Source organism: Triturus cristatus, chromosome 7 (genome assembly GCF_964204655.1).
Source record: "Triturus cristatus chromosome 7, aTriCri1.1, whole genome shotgun sequence".
Lineage (NCBI taxonomy): Eukaryota > Metazoa > Chordata > Amphibia > Caudata > Salamandridae > Triturus > Triturus cristatus.
In genome coordinates, this window is record NC_140590.1 from 809,674,557 (window position 1) to 809,693,695 (window position 19,139).

At 46.9% G+C, this 19,139-nt stretch overlaps 1 pseudogene; it reads right to left on the reverse strand.

Moving 5' to 3' along the window:
* Positions 1–9,584: 9,584 nt before the first annotated feature.
* Positions 9,585–10,137, reverse strand: LOC146810617 (lecithin retinol acyltransferase pseudogene; annotated as a pseudogene).
* Between the last annotated feature and the right edge of the window lie 9,002 nt (positions 10,138–19,139).

Below are 19,139 nucleotides of genomic sequence, written 5' to 3' on the forward strand. Positions count from 1 at the left end.
ACGCCCAACACTATTGTGAGCTGTCGGTGCGCAATGTGTCTCTTGCAGAAGAGCAATGTCTATGTGCAATCTATCCAGATAAGCGAGAGTTTGCCTGATTTTTTTGGGGTTATTAAGCCCCCGTACGTTCCACGTTAGCAAGTTTAGATGCCTAGTACTTAATTGTACACCTGCCATCCCCAACTAGTGATATCAAGATAAACAGCTGAAAAAGGTATACCTCCTGCATTCCAACTAAGTTCCAAGTATACAGTGACCTCAATATGCCTCTTAACATAGATGTGGATTTGAGCGATGTTTCTCATGTACTGTGGCCAACAAAACGATTCCCAACTCCAACTCGTCCCCCCGCCTCCCACTTCAGCATCCCAACCATGCCAAAGACATATCCCACATAAGGAAAATAACATAAACTAACTGAGTTTGGGGAGTACCCGCGTCGGGGGTCCACCAAGAACACACATCTCCATCCAACTAAATGGATGTGGACAGGTATATTTTAAGATTTTGAGCTGCATATTTCCTGCAACATTACTTTTGGCCAACTATCTGACAGTTTATCCCTATTTATCTACACATCCCATTATATCAATCAGCCCTGTGTTACCCCATATCTACCTGCCAGCGTGCAGTGGCTCCCACCCCTAGGCAACAAACCAGCATTTAAAACCTGTGGTGCTACATCAGGGTGTAAATCACAATTTAAGCGCAGCCCCCTGCCCCAACTACTCCCTCTGCCCTCGTCATTCCGTTTACAACTGATCTCATTACTGCCAGGCAGAGTTCGGCAGTGGTAGTCCAAAAAGTGGCCTTGTAGATCAATGCATTACTGCCCCCGCCGTGTATCATCAGCGTCCCTGGCCTCACCAGGTCTGTCCGCAGTGTGAATTGAGACACATCCACCAGTCTGTTCGCAGTGATATCGTAGGTCATATCGCTTATACTTACCATCTCCTCCAGTCCTGCCTAGCCCCCAGCCAGTGTGGATTTCTGGGGTTCACCCCTATAGCCAAAGGATCTATTTCTCTGTCTTTACCGCAGCATGTTCAACAGCCACAGCAATCCTTCACGCCCAGTACTCAAGGTGAAGTCCACTCCTCATCCTGTCTTAATCCGAGCCTCGGTTCTGCCCCATTCGTTTTTGTTCCTTGCGTTTGGCGCCGATCCTTTTAATGAATTCCAGTGCCGCTTTGGGCATCTGAAGAATTGTTGCACGACCCTCATGTGTCACTCGCAGCCTTGCAGGATATCGCATGGCATAGTCAATGCCAAGTTCTCGCAGCTTCTTTTTCGCCGGATTAAATTCTTTCCGTGCCAGCTGGACTGTTACTGTGAAATCTGGGTGAAATTCCAACGTATTACCCTGATGATTTATCTGCTGCTTTTCTCGCGATATAGCGTCCCGATCCCTATAGTTAAGGACTCTGGCAACTATGGCAACTATAGGTCGGGGGGGGGGCGCGCCTGGTTATCTATGCGCACGCTCAACCAAAAACATCGAGGAGAGATGTTCAGTGCCAAATACACTGCGGACAAGTTCCTCCACATACGTTTCCATCTGCCCAATATTGGTGGATTCCGGAAACCCCGTGATTCTGACGTTATTACGCCTAGACCTAGACCTCGCTTCCAAATCGTCCGCCTTATTTTTAATTACTTCCAATAGCTTTTCCACTTCCGCACATTTTTGGGCCGTGACCTGCGACTCATCCTCCACCGCTGCAATACGATTTTCCGCCTCCACCAATCGTTCCCCATGTCCATCCAACTTGGCTGCCATATTGTCGACACGCAGCGTGATAGTATCCAATTTACTGTTTATGTCCTGCAGACTCTGTTGTATAGCCTGCAGCACCCCTTCCATTCCCGTGGATGCACCTCTTCTGTATCAGGAGCAGCGTCCGATGTTGATGCGGCGCTTTTTGCTTGCCGCTAGCCTCAAATGGGAGCTTTGATTGGTGTTTATCTGGTTTCCCCATTTTCTACCCCCCGACCCCTTGGTGCCAAGAGAGTCGGAACCGTGGAGCACCCCAGTTCAGATGAACCAGCCCGCTGTTTGCAAGTCCAGTAGGTTTGGGCAGCCCAGCGCACCAGCCTCCCCACCTGTCTAGCACTTCCGGCGCCGATTGCCTCACCGCCGCTCCATCTGCATTTCTCTATTGTTGGTCCCCCGCAACTATATGATATGTGAGGCGGTCAGCAGTTCCCAGCACCCGATCTTTGTTGTTTTGGCATATGAATCCTCACACCAGGCTCGCAGTGAAGCACGCACCAGCCTTTATTCCAGTCAATCTCCGGCCGCCATCCGCCACATACTTCAGGGAGCAGTCAACAGCCTATATCTTATTGCTGTAGTGAGTGAGGTCGAGGCACTCTGTAGCGCTGCCCGCCACTTCCTCTGTTACATCAGCGCTATCAGGGGCCAAAATTCGAAATGCCACCCTCTCAGTATCCGGTTTGCCCTGCAACTCCGCTAACCATATGCCAGCCTCCACCAAGCCAGGCGGTCAATTTCTCCCTCCGGGGCAGTCAGTCACAGATCTTATCCTCATGGAGCCTGCACACTCTTCCCGCATACCTGGGCAATACGTAGGGCCAATTCATACACCGGTGTCACTGTATCATGCCGCTCTCTTCACCGCGCGTTCTCCGGCAACGGTTCCCTCTGTTGATAAGAGCCGCCATTTCGCGCCGTATCGTCAGACCCAGCAGCCTCACGCACACAGCCTCCCAAGCATTATGCGCGTTGACAGCGCAGAGGGTGTCAGCTGGCACTTTCGACTCCTGGGCAATACCGCTTCTCGCTTTGGCGGCACACTTCTCCGCTCACCGCTTCCCGCTGTCTCCGAAGCCCCGGCTCCTCAGGGCAGCGCCATCTTGCCCCCAGCCGGCCGTGTCTGCTCCGTATCGTCTTAGTATGAATTGAGGCTCCTAGAGACACATTACATGTCCCTTTCCACTATCCGGACATGGACGCTGGGTTCCGATCTTGAAATCAGCCTTTCCCCGCTGTTTTTCAGCCCGTAGCACAGTGCTTATCGCCGCATATTGAACCTGCCCGGCGGAGCAGTCTTAGAAGGCAGCCATTCCGCTGTGCGCTCTCTAGCACCCCTAGGAGAAGAACTTTCACGGGCTAATATGCAATGTGCCGAACCTCACAGCACTATTTAAATCCAGCACCTGTACGTGCACGCACAGCGGGTGCGTCAATGCGATACCAAAGGTGCACCAAAGGTAAGCCCATCTGCGCTCGTCAGCATCCCGGATGCTGTACATGCTGCCTGTTTCTCTCCCCATATTTGATTCTCACGCGAAGAACTATTAAAGCTAAAGAATACAATGGTAAGTGGGACAACGAAGGGCTCTCTTAATGAATTGATTAAACCACATTGCATCAATGTTCTAACGAGAAACTATTCCTAAAAAGACATTCAAGGACATGCTCCTAAACTGTCAATCACTTAGTAAACATGCAGATATTGCTTTTCTCCTAGACACTGAGGGCCTAATTTAGAAGGCCATTCCGCCGCCGGTGCGTCACTTTTTTCAACGCACCGGTGGCGCAGTGGGCCTGCCCGTATTTTTTAGGCCACATAAAGTTCCATGGATGTTACTGTGGGTGTTCCCACGCAACATCCATGGAACCTGACACATTCCCAGATTTACTAAGTGTCGTAAACCTGGGAATACGCCAGAATCCTAAGCCTCCCCAGGGAGGGAATAGGAGTGGCGCAACGAGAAGAACTCCTTTTATTTCTCCTCGTTTTTTTGCTCCTTCTATGTGTGCTGCATTCTGCATTGTGCAGCACACATAGAAGGAACAAAACTCCATTAATTACTGTTTTTTGTGCAGGAAGTTGTCCCTTCCTGCACATCAACCATCATTCCTGCAACGCAGGCACCCTTAAACCATGGCACAAGGATGTCAGCATTGGCCACAGCTGATGCTTGTGCACTGGTGCAGGGGAGAAGGACAGGAATGCATCGTATCTTGTAGATCCAGAGCCTTCCTGATCTTTTATTTTGATGCATGGCAGCGCAGCGGGAGGGTTTGCTACGCTGCAGTGCATCAAAATATAGTAAATGAGGCCGTGAACATTTAGACATTCTGGGGCTTATTTACAAGCCCCTAGCGCCGCCTGTGCATCACTTTTCGGAAAAAGAGTCATAGCGGCGGCACAACGCACCTGTAAATAAGCCCCTCTATGTTTAACAGAAACATGGTTAAATGATGTGTCGGCCCAGGTTTGATTAACGATATCCGGACTGTATATAATATAATTAGGAAGGATGGAATGACGGGCATGGGCGGGGACTTACCTGCAATCTATAGAGCCATTGGTCCAGTTAAACAAATGGATCAAGCACAGGGCACACCGGCAGGAGCTCTCCTGTTTACAACAACCCTTGTCCAAACTCAATCTTGTCCTTTCTATTACTATATAGTCCCCCAGGAGATTGCAAAGGTTTCAGCCCTGACTCAATTGCCTTTAATTCTATGAATTCAAATAATCTCTGTGCGCTTGGAGATTTAAATATAAAATGGGATGACAAAGGTTGTGGTGAGACTGGTGAAAATAATTTGGACAGACCATTATAGAATTCCATGCAATATGATATATGATTTTGTCTAATTATCCACCGTTGTCACCTGTTGTCACCTGTTGTCAGTTAAACTAACAATAGGTGAAACATGGTCTAAAATAACTAACCCTAGTCTAGTGGAAGCGCTCAAAAGAAATCCCTTCCCCGCTAACAGACCAGGCAGAGAAGTTTTCCAACACGCGGATGATTTCAACAATTGGGTAATAAATGCACTGGACACAATTACACGAGTAACAACTAATAGATCCATGAGTGTCCCGACCGCTCCCTCGCACTCCAATGAGTTGGGTAGACCTGAAAGAAGATGTAAAAAATTCCAAAGGGTTTTAGGAGAAATAGGATTTGAAAATGAAAAATCTGTACATAAACATAAATTAAAAAGGTATACAACATTATACATTTTGACAAAAAAGAATTTGCTGCTAAAATGTTGGCAGCATAAAATTCTGATAGTGAAGTGTTTAAGCTAGTAAAACGCATGCGCTTTCTGGTCTTCTCTGATACCGGACTTGCTTGCTCTGACGCTCTGTGTGAAGCTTTCTTGTCTTCCTTTCAGGAGACTATAGATGACATTTGTGTCAACTTTACTGGAAGCGATCAGAGGGACAAAGCAGAATCGATTGAATGGAAGTTAACCTCTCCAATTAAACGGTTTTGAATTATTACATCATACATGATATGATTTTGACAATTAAATCTGGCTCGCCACTGGATCCGTGGCTGGCCTCCTGCTGTCACAAAGGAGCGAATTTGTTTACACCAGTAATAACTGAATGATGTAATCAAGTAATGATTACTGCCACATATCCCCAGCCATGGATGGAAGCAGACATTCTTGCTCTTTAATAAAAAGCAACAAAAAACACAAATGCAGATCCCTAAAAAATTTCATTTTATAGGCCCATCTAATGTTGTGTTTAGGCCCCTTCATTGTGCAGAGCTCACCCTTGCAACTGTGTTTGATGAAATAAGGGACCTATCGTATAAGGGCCATACGCAGCACTAATCTTATTATATCTTGATGCTGCAACTGACAATCTCTGATCCAATTCTGATAACTAGACTTAAAAACATTGGGGTTCAGAGAATGCCTTGGATTGGTTGTCCTCAGTGCTTTAAATGGGACGGTACTGTCCGGTATGGAGTTCCGGTACTTTTTTATTTTGAGAGGGAGAGTACCAACACTTCTCAAGAGTGATGTAATACTTTTAATTGGAGAGTGCCAGCACTTCTATTTTTCCATTTCAAGCACTGGTTGTCCTCCTTCCCAACTAATCGAACCCAGACTGTTAAGATGGCCTTAAATCTTTCTAAGCACAGTTTTAACATGTTGAGTACCACATGGCTCCATTCTTAGCCGCACACTGTTTAACTTTTACGTCTCTCCTCTAGCAAAATTAATATGGAATTTTAGGCATTCGTTAATGTCCCATGCAGATGATACACAGATAGTATTATCAATAGCTGGTGAATTGACCTCGACCAGGCATTTCCATAACTGCAAGCAGGAAGTCAAGAATTGGATGTGGGCAAATTTATAAAAATTGAACAATGACAAAACAAAATTGCTTTAGTCTCCTATTCTTAATAAAGGTACCAAATTGGTAGCCTAAAGATCTGGGTAATGCACCTGCTCCCTCAGCAAAAATCCTGGGTGTGATAATAGACGCTGAATTGAGTATGAACACACTGGTATATATGGTATCAGCTTCTTGTTTTCCACAATTAAAATGATTGCAGTAAGTGGTTCCACTGCTACATAAGTAGACCCACTAGTCAGATGTTCATGATTTAATTCCATCACAGCTGCACTACCGTAATGTACTGTATCTAGGAATTTCAGCTAAAATGTTGGAAAGACTCCAATAAGTGCAAAATCGAGCTGCTAAGCTTATATAAGGAAGGAGAAAAATTGATTCAGCCTCTGCCGCTTTGAAAGAGTTATACTGATGTGAATAAGTCAGAGAGTACTCTTCATTTTATCTCATTGGACCTTTTATCAAAACAGTCCCAAACAGTCCTAATAAATATCTCCGGGATAGTATAGCTCTACATCCCAAGGATGACATTGAGATCTGAAGAAGCTTTCCTCCTAACCACTCCCTATTTTAAACCAATAAGGAAGGGAGGCAGTGCCTTTTCTGTATTGGCTCCAAAGTTATGGAACTGTCTTACTGTTTCTCTCAGGGCTGAAAAAAGCCACTGGAAGTTCCATAAACTGCTGAAAACGCATCTGGTTCAAAGGACATAACTTCAATCTTTTAGTTACCAAGCACCAGGGCACCCTTTTTTTTAGGGTATGCAGTTCGGGGTTTATAAATATTCATGATCATTCTCCTCAGGTCACTCTTCCTTCAACAGCCACATCAATTTCCACACCCCAACCAGAAACCCCCACTCGGCTGGACTCCGGCTCACACATATCTCCTGTACATAACATAATATAGCAACGTACAGGTCTGGATAAATAGCCCTGTAAACTCTGTTAAATTGTTGTAAACCAAAAACTGATGATAGTGCTCATATCTTTAGAGATTTTCAGTGATCAGTCCAGCACAGCAACATCCCTAAATACTTGTCCAAAGCCACTTCCTCCAGTTTGGTTATTCCCATAGTCCATGTAAAAGATGCATCTTTCCTACCAAAGACCAGAACTTTGGTCTTATCCATATTTTCTGCCGTCTTATTACATGAACAATACTTAAATAAGTTGTTCATCTTTCTATGTAAACCAAGTGTTATCCATTATAAATAACTTATCGGCATTCAGTAGGAAAAGAATGTGTCTTCACACTTTTTTGAGGAAAAGCATGCAGCATTACCAAAGGCTGCTGGAAGGTCTGATAAATAAAAATGCAAATAAAAATGGAGCAAGCACACAACCTTATCTTAAACCATTTTGTTCTTAAAATGTTCTTTTATGTAGACGCTTCATTATCGAATTCCACTCAATTACCTCTATGCAGTTCCCTTAAAGTAGAATGAAGTCCACTCCGATCTCCAATGAACTCAATTTATCTAATTAACTGTTTCTGTTTTTCAGGTCAAATAATGCTCTAAAGTTGACAAGGAATCAGAAGCAAGCATTACAAATGCAATAGGTCTCACCTTTAATTAAGTTAAAAACCATTTGCTTTGCTATACAATATCATTAGCAAAGCAAATGGCTTTAACTTAATAAAAGGCGAGACTTATTGCATTTTCAATGCTTGTTTGTTGTTGTGGTGAGTTGAGTCAAGGCTGGATAGCAAGTATTTCAAGTTTGACGGCGGGAGAGGGGTACTCGTGTCAGCCTTTCAAGATGGGAAGAGTGCCGGGTGAAACGGTTTCGTTGGAGGGGAGGGGAGTGTAAGAGCATTTCATACCCAAGGTTGGAGGTTTATTACAACCAGCCCACACTTCACAGTCGGGGGCTGTTCCGTTTGCACTTCATGCATCGGCGTAGTTGTGGTTGTTACAGTTCTGCGCTTTAAAGTTGCAACATCGAAGCACTGGGAATCGAAAGAGTGTGATGACACGAGGCATCACGGGGAATGCAGGTTTGTTACTACCCAGTACTTAAGAGCAGGCGTGGTAGTGGGTTGTCAGCCCAGAACTCAAGCATGGGGTGGAGGGTTCGTTGCTGTCGATCACTACAAATCTGGTCTTTGCCACTGGCTTTACCCGTCTAGAGCTGCCAATGCACTGGTACTATGACATCGCACTTGTTACCACAGTACAAGAGCTGTTACCACAGCCCCGCATGGGATGGCTGCTGCCTACCACGGCACCACAGCTGTCTGCTCCTCACTGGCGAATGTCCCTATAATCAGCACCCCACAATGAATCCAACATTCTATGCTGCCCCCTTAAACAGATGCCTCCTCACCCCTGAAACACTCTCTCAACAGCCCCCCCAGATATTAGCACCCCACATCTAACTTTTAACCCACCCTTCCAAGATTCACCAATCACACAAATAATTTGCTGCAGCCCTACTAGCAGCCATGGAGGACAGTACTTCAGGCACCCCCACATTCCATCGAGCGAGAGCACGACAGCCCCCTTTTCAGAAAGACATTCACCTAAGGATAGAATAAACCCTGCCACTACCCCCTTCCCAAAGGAACACCCCAGAAATCTCACGGGAATCTACAATAAAAACACACAAAGGGCATCCGTGAGCAGAATAGGAAGGGGCGGTCTGTAGGGGCGGAACCAGTTTTTGAAGGATGTCTTTCTGGTCATGCAGCCCTTTGAAGATCGAGGTAGGGGTGGGGAACCACTTTTTGAATGATGTCTAAGCGTTTCTGGGCAGCAGTCCTTAACATATTTTTGACAAGGTGGGTGCGATAACAACATATTTTAATCAGCCCGCACGAAAAGAAGCAAGTGCTGTGGAACTGCAACACAGTATGCCAAATGGGAAAATGACAAGAACTGTACCAAGCTCGCGAAAAGGATTGGCTATGCCCACTGTTAGTTTAAAAAAAAATACAGAAAGTGTACGAGCACTAACCACACAAATTAAAGAATTGTGGGGCATATTATCAACACAGGCGATACAATTATCGCCGAGTTTTGCAGCAGAAAACTGCTGCTAAAACGGCGATAATGAGCTTGATAATATGCTCTATGGAATTCCAATTGAAGCTCAGGTTAGATGTCCTTCACATCTAACATGGGCTTCAATTGGAATCCCATAGAGCATATTATCAAGCCCATTATCGCCGTTTTAGCGGCAGTTTTCTGCCGCCAAAGCGGCGATAATTTTATCGCCTGTCTTGATAATATGCCCCTGTATGTGTCCTGTAATCTGCATCATCTCGGGCTGAGACACACAACCAGGGAGGGGGGTGGCCCATAAAGGTTCATCAAAGGCGACTAAAGTTCACGGGCGGTTAGTGTCATAGGAAACATCCACCTATTAAACGTGATTTAACAAGAGTATGGCGCTTCAATGCAACTATTTTCTCGTGACGCAGTCCCCTACAAATATGCTAAAAGCGGGTCACACATAGCGTTACCTTATCGGTCTGGAAGCTGGCCAGGCTACTGTACCTGCAATGGGTCACAAAGTGCTCGCAGTTGTTCCACAGCAGGCTGTACTCCACGGCCCCCACCAGCTGCTCGGCTCGCCGCTACCTCCTCCACGGGCAGCGCCCCCTGTGGGAAGCTCCGGTCCAGGTGGTTGACCAGGATGCGGCTCCCGTAGGCGAAGTCGTGCACCGAGTCCACCCGCACGCTGGCTGCCTTGGCCAGGACCTCCAGCACCAGCTGCTTGTTGGTCACCACCTTCTGCAGCAGGGACGGGTCTTCGGACAGCAGGGGTAGGATATCCGGCATCAGGTGGGCCACCCGGTCCTCCCCCAGGTAGATGCCTAAGTGGACGAAGAGGGTGCGGGGCACCTCCAGCAGGTCCTTCCTTTTGTATATGGACACATTGTAGTGACTGGCAGTAAATACCTCATCTGAGGGCATCAGTTTGAAGTTGAAAATCAGCAGCACTTTCTCGATAATGAAAGCCAGCACTTCCAGCACCGAGGATTTCATCCTTCCCTCACTGCAGGCTGCACTTTCCTGCTGTAGCTCCTTTGTTCTGGGAGTTTCTGCCACTTTAATGATTTTGGCAATTTGGAAACTCGCCCTCTCACATAACCCCTCCATCTCCACCTCCGCCAAGCCCAACAAAGACCCTGCACTGAGAGATGCTGGCCGTGAGATTGGCTGGAAAGAATGTGGGTGGCCGACAGAAAGAAACTTGTAGCTCATTGACACAGAACATTTTGAATAAAAGCGCATGCCGCAGAAGCCATGCCTTTGTTTACAGTCTGGCGTGAAAGCCCTGCCCGAGGAACTGCAGTAACATGTCGTCATTTGGTGCCCTCTTGGCCACGCCACCTAATGCTGGGGACCCGTAAACATGCTCCAGAATGTGTAATTTTCTAAGGATTAGAACCAGGCCTGTGGGGGATCTGCCTTTCATGTTCCTGCTTGCTATGCCCGCTCTTTTCCCCTGAGAAAAGGATTTTAAATCCTTTATCTAGTCTAACTTGGTAGCGAAGCTGCTCTCAAAGAGCTTGGAACAACAAGCCCCACTATGCATGGAAAAAGAGATCGTAAATAGTTTCAAATGCACCCATCTAATGGGCTCTTTACTGAGCATTGCATATACAGCAGAAAGTGGCAGCATTTCAAATGGTTTCAGGGATGTTTCGCACAAACGGCACTCTTTGTTTTTGTCTACCAGTAAATCATCCTGCATGGTTTGCGAGGCTGAAATGGAAAACAAGTGTGGTACCGCAAAGGCAGCCGCGTGTTTATTTCCGTATCGCGATTACAGTGAAAGTGCAATGTGAAAATAAACACGCGGCTGACCTTCCCAAAGTGGAATGTAAACAAAAAAGTGCACACGGACTAATAAAGGAGTGTGTGTACTGCCGCGGATAAAAGATCAAATCCTGGTGGCGGGGCCAAAAGGAGATAAGGCGGTAACAAGGAGGGACTAAGAAGCCTCCTTTACAATCATAAGCCAGCGTTTTGCATTTAAGATGTCGCAGGCCAATTAAAAAGATGGGCGGGGCTTTAACTCCGCCTCCAAGAACTTCGGAATCTGTATTGATTCCAAGAAGCTCTCGAATGCCGAGAGCAGCGCATGCGCTGCTTTCGACAGCTGAGACCTAAAAATGCCCTCTTTGGTCAACCGTCTTACTAGCAAGTAACCATAAATTGAAATAATGGTCAAGAGTGGGACTCCCTAAAGCCCTATTGTTCTATAGCAATTACATTCTTTTCATCAACCCATTCCTTCAGTTGTAAATGCAAAATCTTTGCAAAAATGTTAACCCTAAATAGAGTAAGATTTAGGGGCAGTTGAATCTCCTTTATAAGTATTGCTTATATAATAGCCCCTTCTCAGCTGAGTGGGAACTGACCTGCCACCAGAAAGCGTTGGTATACCATAGAAAGTACATTAGTCCACCAATCAATATTTGTTTTCAGCAGAATTGGTGGTAGGTTATCAGGAGTCGAAGCTCTTTATAGATGAAATTATATTATTACAATTGTAGAGGAAAATAGGGCTATAATTTCAGTATTACTTTCTAAATTGGCCTAATCTACATCTGAATATCCTACTGTGTATGTTTCTCCTAGGAATTCTGCCCGATCCTCTTTCTGGACCATACACAATGTTCTTCAACGGCTTTTCCTTGAGTCTAACTTTACTGGGCCCCAGAATGTCTTCACCTATTTATTTTTTATGCTTAATATCAGCTTATTCAAACACTCACTATATTAACTCTGCTGCTTCTTATTTAGGAGGCTTTTATAGTCTGTTTTGAAAGCTTGTATTGGTGGATTATAATAAAAAGATGCATATCTCTTAGCAACTCTAACTAATTTGGCCACTTTCGATGGAAGAGAGCGACAGTCCCCCTCGACCCAAGGTTTGCTAAGCATAGTCGATTCCAGCATTGAGACTGATCTCGATTGGGCCTGCATTAGCTACGCTCTGGGGCAGTGGACCATTTCTGCGATTCTTTATGCAATTCTTTATGTTCAGAACGTCCTGGTTAATAAATCCCCTTTCACCGTGATAAGAAGACAGAATCTTTAGGTGTTTCTCGTTAATACGTGTAGTCAGTCTTCCAAGGAATTCTAGTGTCATTCAAGAATGTCACCCAGTCGAGTTACCCCAGGTTTTAGCCCAACTCCAATTGCACAAGGAATTCTTCATGTAGCACCTCATCACAGCATGAGATTTGGACTTTCGACCACTTTTGAAGAACTCTCCCTTTCACCGCTTTTCACCACATACTACCTCATAACGCTAGCTCGGCACCTCCCTCTCCTACCACATACCTAACCTGTAAGACTCACCATAACTCCCTCCCCTTCTCCTCTGTATAACTCTGCCCTTGATGATAAATCCTTCCATCTTCGACCCATTAATCTTCACTACCTACCCTAAAACACCAAACTTGCACAGAACTCAGGGGTATATTTTCAAGAACTGCCGCTAACTTGTGTTAGCGTTAGTTCTCGGCACTTTTCTTAACACGGACCATCGCTGAAAACTATCACCCTGTTAGCGATGTATTTAAAATATGTCGCTACATAACGATAGTTTCAGGTCGCCACTGTGAAAACTGCTGCTAACAGTAGCGTGAAGGCGATACTAATTCTGAGGTTAGAGGGCGAAAACTGACAAAAGGCGAATTTGTGGGCAAAAAACTCACGTTAGTCAGCAGAACCTCACCTTTTTTGCCTCTAGAGGCAAAAATAGCCAATAAGTCCACCTGAGGTCCCTGAGCTGCGCTGAACTTATGTGGTGGGAGCATTGCAACTTCACGCATAAGGGGGCACTGTTGCATCACCCTCATCGGGAGGTTTCTCAGAGGACTTGGCGGTAACAGCTATACCCAGGCTTGTGAAATCCCGCCTGGCTGAGGCTCCTGCTGGCTGAGTCACAGATTTGGAGAGTGCAGCGGATTGCGCCACAGTGTCACTGGCAAGGTGAGACGCGTAGTGGAAGAGGCCAGGGGGTCGAATCGGGCCCAGGCCTAGCGCTTGTGGGTGACACGCCCCCAGTGGTGGCTCCTCCGCTATGGCTGAAGAGCGTTGCCCCACTGCTATCAAGCAGTGCAAGAAGATGAAACATAACATGATGATAACTTTCTGATATTCTCATGCTATGTTTCCTTTGCCGGCGGAAGGGTGGGTGGGGCTGCTCTACTCACGGAGCAGGGCAGGGGCGGAGTGGTATGCACACTCGAGTGCACAATGACTGTTTGGTTGGCCCTCTCAGGCCACCCAAAGCAGTCATGGCACGTCCCTGTTCGCAATACAGGCTGTATTACAGCCTGCATGGAGAACATGCCCACCCCTCCAGCCCCTGGCTGAACGCCTTGTCATGGTGCTCAAGAACAATCACAATGCCGCATTGCAGTGGTGTGTTTGGCTTAGGGGAGGAAGCCTGGCTGACTGCTTCCTGTTCCTGGAAGCAGACTCAGGAGAGCGGGAGCACAGAAGACCAGTGATGAAGGCCTTCAGGTAAGATTACAAAATATATATATCTACAACCCCGCTCTCCCCCGTGTCCCCACCCACTCGAGTGTCCTTTCCCACCTCCCAGCTGCCCAGTCCCCCCGCAGCATTACTTAATGGTGGGCGCTGTGCAGCCATGTGCAGCGGACGTACCACTGGTGCACCAAAGGCAAGCCCATCTGCGTCCGTCCGCCCCTAGACTGCGCCCAGCACCAAGGACCCTTCCTCTCGGACACTCCACCGCTACGACGCCAGCACCCTCATCGCCATCAACCCTGGACGCCACACCGCCTGCCATCTAGCTTCACTGTAGTATTCCCTTGCACCCTGCGCCTGCCGAAACTGCAAATACACCTTGTGCCACATCAGCACACCAGCGCCTCCTGCCACCCAGCCGACCAACAGCACAGCTGACTGCCTCAACTGCATCCTCCTCAACATGCGGCCCCGCCACAAACACGCAGCAGAAATCTGGGACCTCCCTAATGCCAGCTCTTCACACATTGCCTTATTCACGGAAACCTGGACCAACCTCTGCTCCATACCGGACATCGCCATCACCATTCACAATGGGAAAACATTTGCTGGCACGGACCTCCTCGAGTGCCCGGGAGGAGGCATTGCCATTGTCTAAAAAAGCACACTCCGACTGACCATGCACTCTAATGACACGACAGCTACCATGGAACACATCCACCTCCAGATACGGACCAATCCCAACCCCACCCTCCATGGCACCCTCGTCTACCGGCCTCCCGGCCCATGAACCCCCATTCACTGATGCCATTGTAGACCTCATCGCACCCCAGGCTATCCCATCCACTGACTACATCCTACTCGGAGACCTCAACTTCCAACTGGACACCCCTGTGACCAGAACACCACCACCCTCCTGGTGAACCTCACCAACATCGGACTCAAGCAGTTAGTTACAGCACCAACCCACATAGCCAGACACACGGTCAATCCCATCTTCTCCGCCAGCGGGAACTTCAACTACAGCCACATCACCGAACTCTCCTGGACAGACCATCATAGTATACATCACACCTTCACCACGCCCACCGTACACTACAGCCATCATCGCCCCACAGCCGCAGCTGGAACAAGGCCATCAAAGTACTTTCCAGCATCTCTCTCAGCACCACCACTCCGCCAACGCTTACAGACGCCTGCACCGCAGGGCGCAAACTCCACCGATGGAGCTCCAACTGCACCAACACCCTGGCAGCTCCTCTGTGTCAGTGGACCGAGCATTTGGGGGTCGCTGGCCACCAGGGAAGGTGACAGCAGACTCCCATTACGCCAAACTAGACTCTGTACAAAGTGGCGCATCTAGGCATATCTGTAACCTTGTGAACCCCTATGCCACATTACACCTGCGTCAGGTAGGATGTATGCAGGGTGGGCATTCCCACGCAACAGCCTCGTAGGAGTGGCACAGTGAAATCTATGCAATTTCACTGTGACAATTCAAGGACGCCACTGCTTCAAAACCTTACGCCTGCCTCATGGCGGGTGTAAGGGTGACACACTGCCATAGGGATAGGCCTGCCCCTTGCTTTACTGGAGTTGCATCATGCTTGCGACAAAGTTGCAGCGATGTGTGATTTTAGCGCAGACAGATAGGTCAGGAATACTGACATATCTGTAAATCCTTGCCACGTGGAGCACCGTACAGTAAATACGGCGCATTCATGGTGTTGCAAGGAGGGCGCAGTGAAAAGTGTGCCAACTCTGTTTTGGTGCAGCGATGCAACACTTTTCATGAATGAGGCCCAGGACTGCGCCCTATCTTATAGTGGGGCGCATTCCTGAGCTTTTTGTTTTGGCGCAGGGCAGCGCAGCAGTATACTGCTGCACTGTCCAGCACCAAACCTCTGACATGAGGCCCCAAGTGTTTGCACCAATTTTAAGACCAGCTATTTTCTGGTGAACTAAGAGGCAGTTTTTTGGGTTTTTCACCATACAAGCAATTCCTTTTAAATATCGCGAAGTGGGGTTAGCGGCAGTTTTATCACAAGAATGCCTACCTTGCATCTAATTTTCGTTAACTCTCGCTAACAGAAGTGGCGATCTTTAAAATTCACGTTTTCACCGGAAAAGTGCAGCTAACTCCAGTTAGCGGCAAGTCGTAAATAAGGCAATTAAAGAATAGGCGCCATAACGTCAAAAAATGGACGCTACAGCGGCGTTAAGTCCTCGTAAATATACCCCTCAGTTTCTTTGCTATATACATTACAGGGAGGCAAAAATACAATGGGTCGAAACAAAAAGGTATCTTCTTGCATTCTATTGCTATGGTATTCGCAAACGTGCTTCGTTTACACTCTGCTGTCAGTGCTGCCTGCAATTGTGTTAGAAAATAGTTCTGTGTTGGCTGCTTTGACCATACTAACCACTAGATGTCAGTATAAGAGCGAATTTGCGAGTCCTAATTGCTAAAAACACATACTTCACGACTAAATACAGAAAGAAAATCCCTCGGAATGTTAGTTGCTATAGAAGAAACTAGTTCAAAGGATGAAAAATGGGATAAAAATCTCGGAATATAAGTAGAAGCACATTTACAGAAAGGTAGCAACAGGCACGCTAAATATTGGTTCAACGGCATGGGACCAGCATGTTCTCTATGCTTGTCAGTTAATTCCCAGGTCTGTGAATCGTTGTGGTTTTAGGACCGTGTGTTTTTTTTTTTTTTTAGTGAGGCGACTTATAAAAGTGTGACTTGGACTATTTGCGGGTTCAAAATCTTGATTTCACCCGGCCTGATTTTTTTGACCACTCATAGTGATTTTGGGGAACCCTATTTTAATAAGTGATGCAACAAAGAGTATTTTATGTGTTGGTGACGTTGCAAGCGTAGACGCAGGGAGGTGGCAGGTGAGTTCGAGAGTTCTAATGAGCATTTTATATAGAACTTATTAGTAGAACCCGTCACTGTTGTCAGACCTGCAAAGCACAGGATACTGCTCTTCATTTCACTGTCAGTGGTTAGCCATATTTCAACACTTAATAGGTCAGAGACACTGAGAGACCATAATATGCCGGTCCGGGAGAGGTGGGTAGAAACAAGGGTATACAGTTCCTAATGGGAAAAGGGAAATGAAGGTGGGGGGAGGAACGATCCAGGTGTCAGCAAAAGGGAATGGGGGGATCCCTCCCTTAGGAGCAAGGGCCCTCACACACCCCAAGGTGTGTCATGCTTCATCATCGGGCAGCTCCCTGTTGGGCCGGCGTTGCAATGCCCAACGGGCCCCTCAAGGGGGCTCTTTGCCAGAGGTCTTTTCTTGTTGCCGATGTGAGATGGAAGGGGTGGCGGGGCATGTGGGAGAAGGACGTATGAGTAGAGGTGGAAGAAGAGTATGTGTAAAATAAAAATAACTACAGGAATCCCAGAAGATTCTTTATTAACTGGGTTCCTGTGCGATGGTTAAAAGACCAATAAGTCAAGATGAGAGCAGGTGATGACGTACCTCTCAGGCTCTAGTTAGTGTGGGTGAAATAAGGGGGTCAACATGTTTCAGGCCTTTAGTAGTCCGAAGGATCTTGGCATTTCGTCAGGACCAGGAGATTCTTATCTACTCATGTCAGGATGGTCAGGCTGTGTGTCTGTGTGATACCATGCCCTTGGATATTAGGTTTGTAGTGTTGTGTTACTTATACTAACATACAATGTACCTTCTGGATGTACCTAATGGGGGAGAGGGCTAGTGGCTAGTGGAGTGGGGTAGTTAGGGCGGTCGCTCGCTAGCGTATCTGGCCAGCTAAGCTACTTGTATAAAAGGGACATTTGTGTCAAGGGGTACAGCGAGTTTATAAGTATGCTTCCATTTAGGGACATGGTAGGTGGACTGTGTTTGGAAAACTACCACCCACTGACAACCTGGCTGCCTTTTCATTAGGAGCTTGTTACTCACAGTCACCATGGTTGAAGAATCGGTTGGTCACCATGGTTGAAGAATCGGTCGGTCAGCTGAAGATATGAGTCGAAATCAGGAGGCGATCAATCCTTTTTTAATCATTGGGCATCCCCGCACCTGAAGAATCGCCTTTATGTGTTGGCTCACCAAGGATGGCTTTCTTGCCACATCCTTTAATTAACTGGTTCATGGGGTGCAGTAGGGTGATAATAGTTCAAGTGTGTGGTAGATTTGAACTCTCTACTCGTAGTTTACATTTTTAACAATGCCTTGTTAGCATAGACCAAACTTTTGGGGTTCTTTGTTTGTGAACATTACCATTTGAAAGCAGAAAAGATTTATAACTTGCACAGCTTTGCCACTGATGTGGAAGGTAGTAGTTGAACTTGTAGCAGGGGCCAGATGTCCTTAAGTATAGTGCCTGGTACAAGGCCTCTGTGTTTGTGTGATCCAGGATCCTTCAACAAGAAATTGTGGCCCAAAATTACTGTGGGCCTCATTTATGAGGCCACTTGTGCTGCGCTTGCACCAAGCAACACAAGAGCAATGCCAACCTTAAGACAGATTTTTTAAACTAACCAAATCGCTACGTTGCATTACCCTGCGCTGGCTAGGCGTGCCATGAGCATTGCGTGGGTGCTCTCAGGCAACTCCCATGGATTGTAATGCATCTCCAGATTTACAAGAACTTGTAAACCTAGGGATTCGCCAAAAACTTACACTGTCCCAGGGGAGGCAAATGAGGAGTAATATCTCTATTTCTCCTAATTTCTTCTATTTTCTATGTGTGCTGCATTAGAATATGCCTCCCATGATTGTTTTTGTGGCGCAAGGGTGCCTGCAGGCGCTAGAGAGCCCACTGTGTGCCAGCGCATGGGAAAGGACAGGAATGTGCCCCATTCCATTAAATTTGGCGCATTCCTGCTCTTTCCCTATCACGCAGTGCAGCGCAGCAAGCAGGGGCATAGCTTCGGGGGACGGGTGTTTGGGGTGTTACACCCCCCTAATAAATGTATTTTCCAATAAATAGTTGGGTACAGGTGCTTTCAGTTGGGTATAGTGAGATGACTGTCGGATTTCACCAGGAATTTTTACATACACAGAGACAAAAACACACACACACTCTCTGTTTTGAAAGTCCTCCAAAAAAGTGGTTATTTTACAGAATACTGTGCTGTCTCTCTTAGCACCCCTACCAAGCCATATTCCCTTCCCTTTCTACTGCTCCTTAGACCCCTCTCATGCACCCTGCTTGTTGTATAATGCATTTAAACATTAAATGCCAGCATGATTTTCGGAGAATCTGAAGCTCACACCCCTCAATCTTACTGACCAAGCTACGCCCCTGGCAGCAAGGTGACTTGCTGCCCTGCTCTGTGTCACAAAGATCATACATGAGCCCCTGTATGTTTGCGTCAGCACTCATGTAATGCATGTTGGAGCACACAGCTGCGCTAATCAACTTTCATGAGCCAGAACGCTTTTCCACTGAAAGTTGACTTGAATCCAGCACCAAAATCTCTTTCTATCACAAAAGAGCAGTAATGAGGTATGAACTCTGCCAACACCCATAGGTTTCTTGCA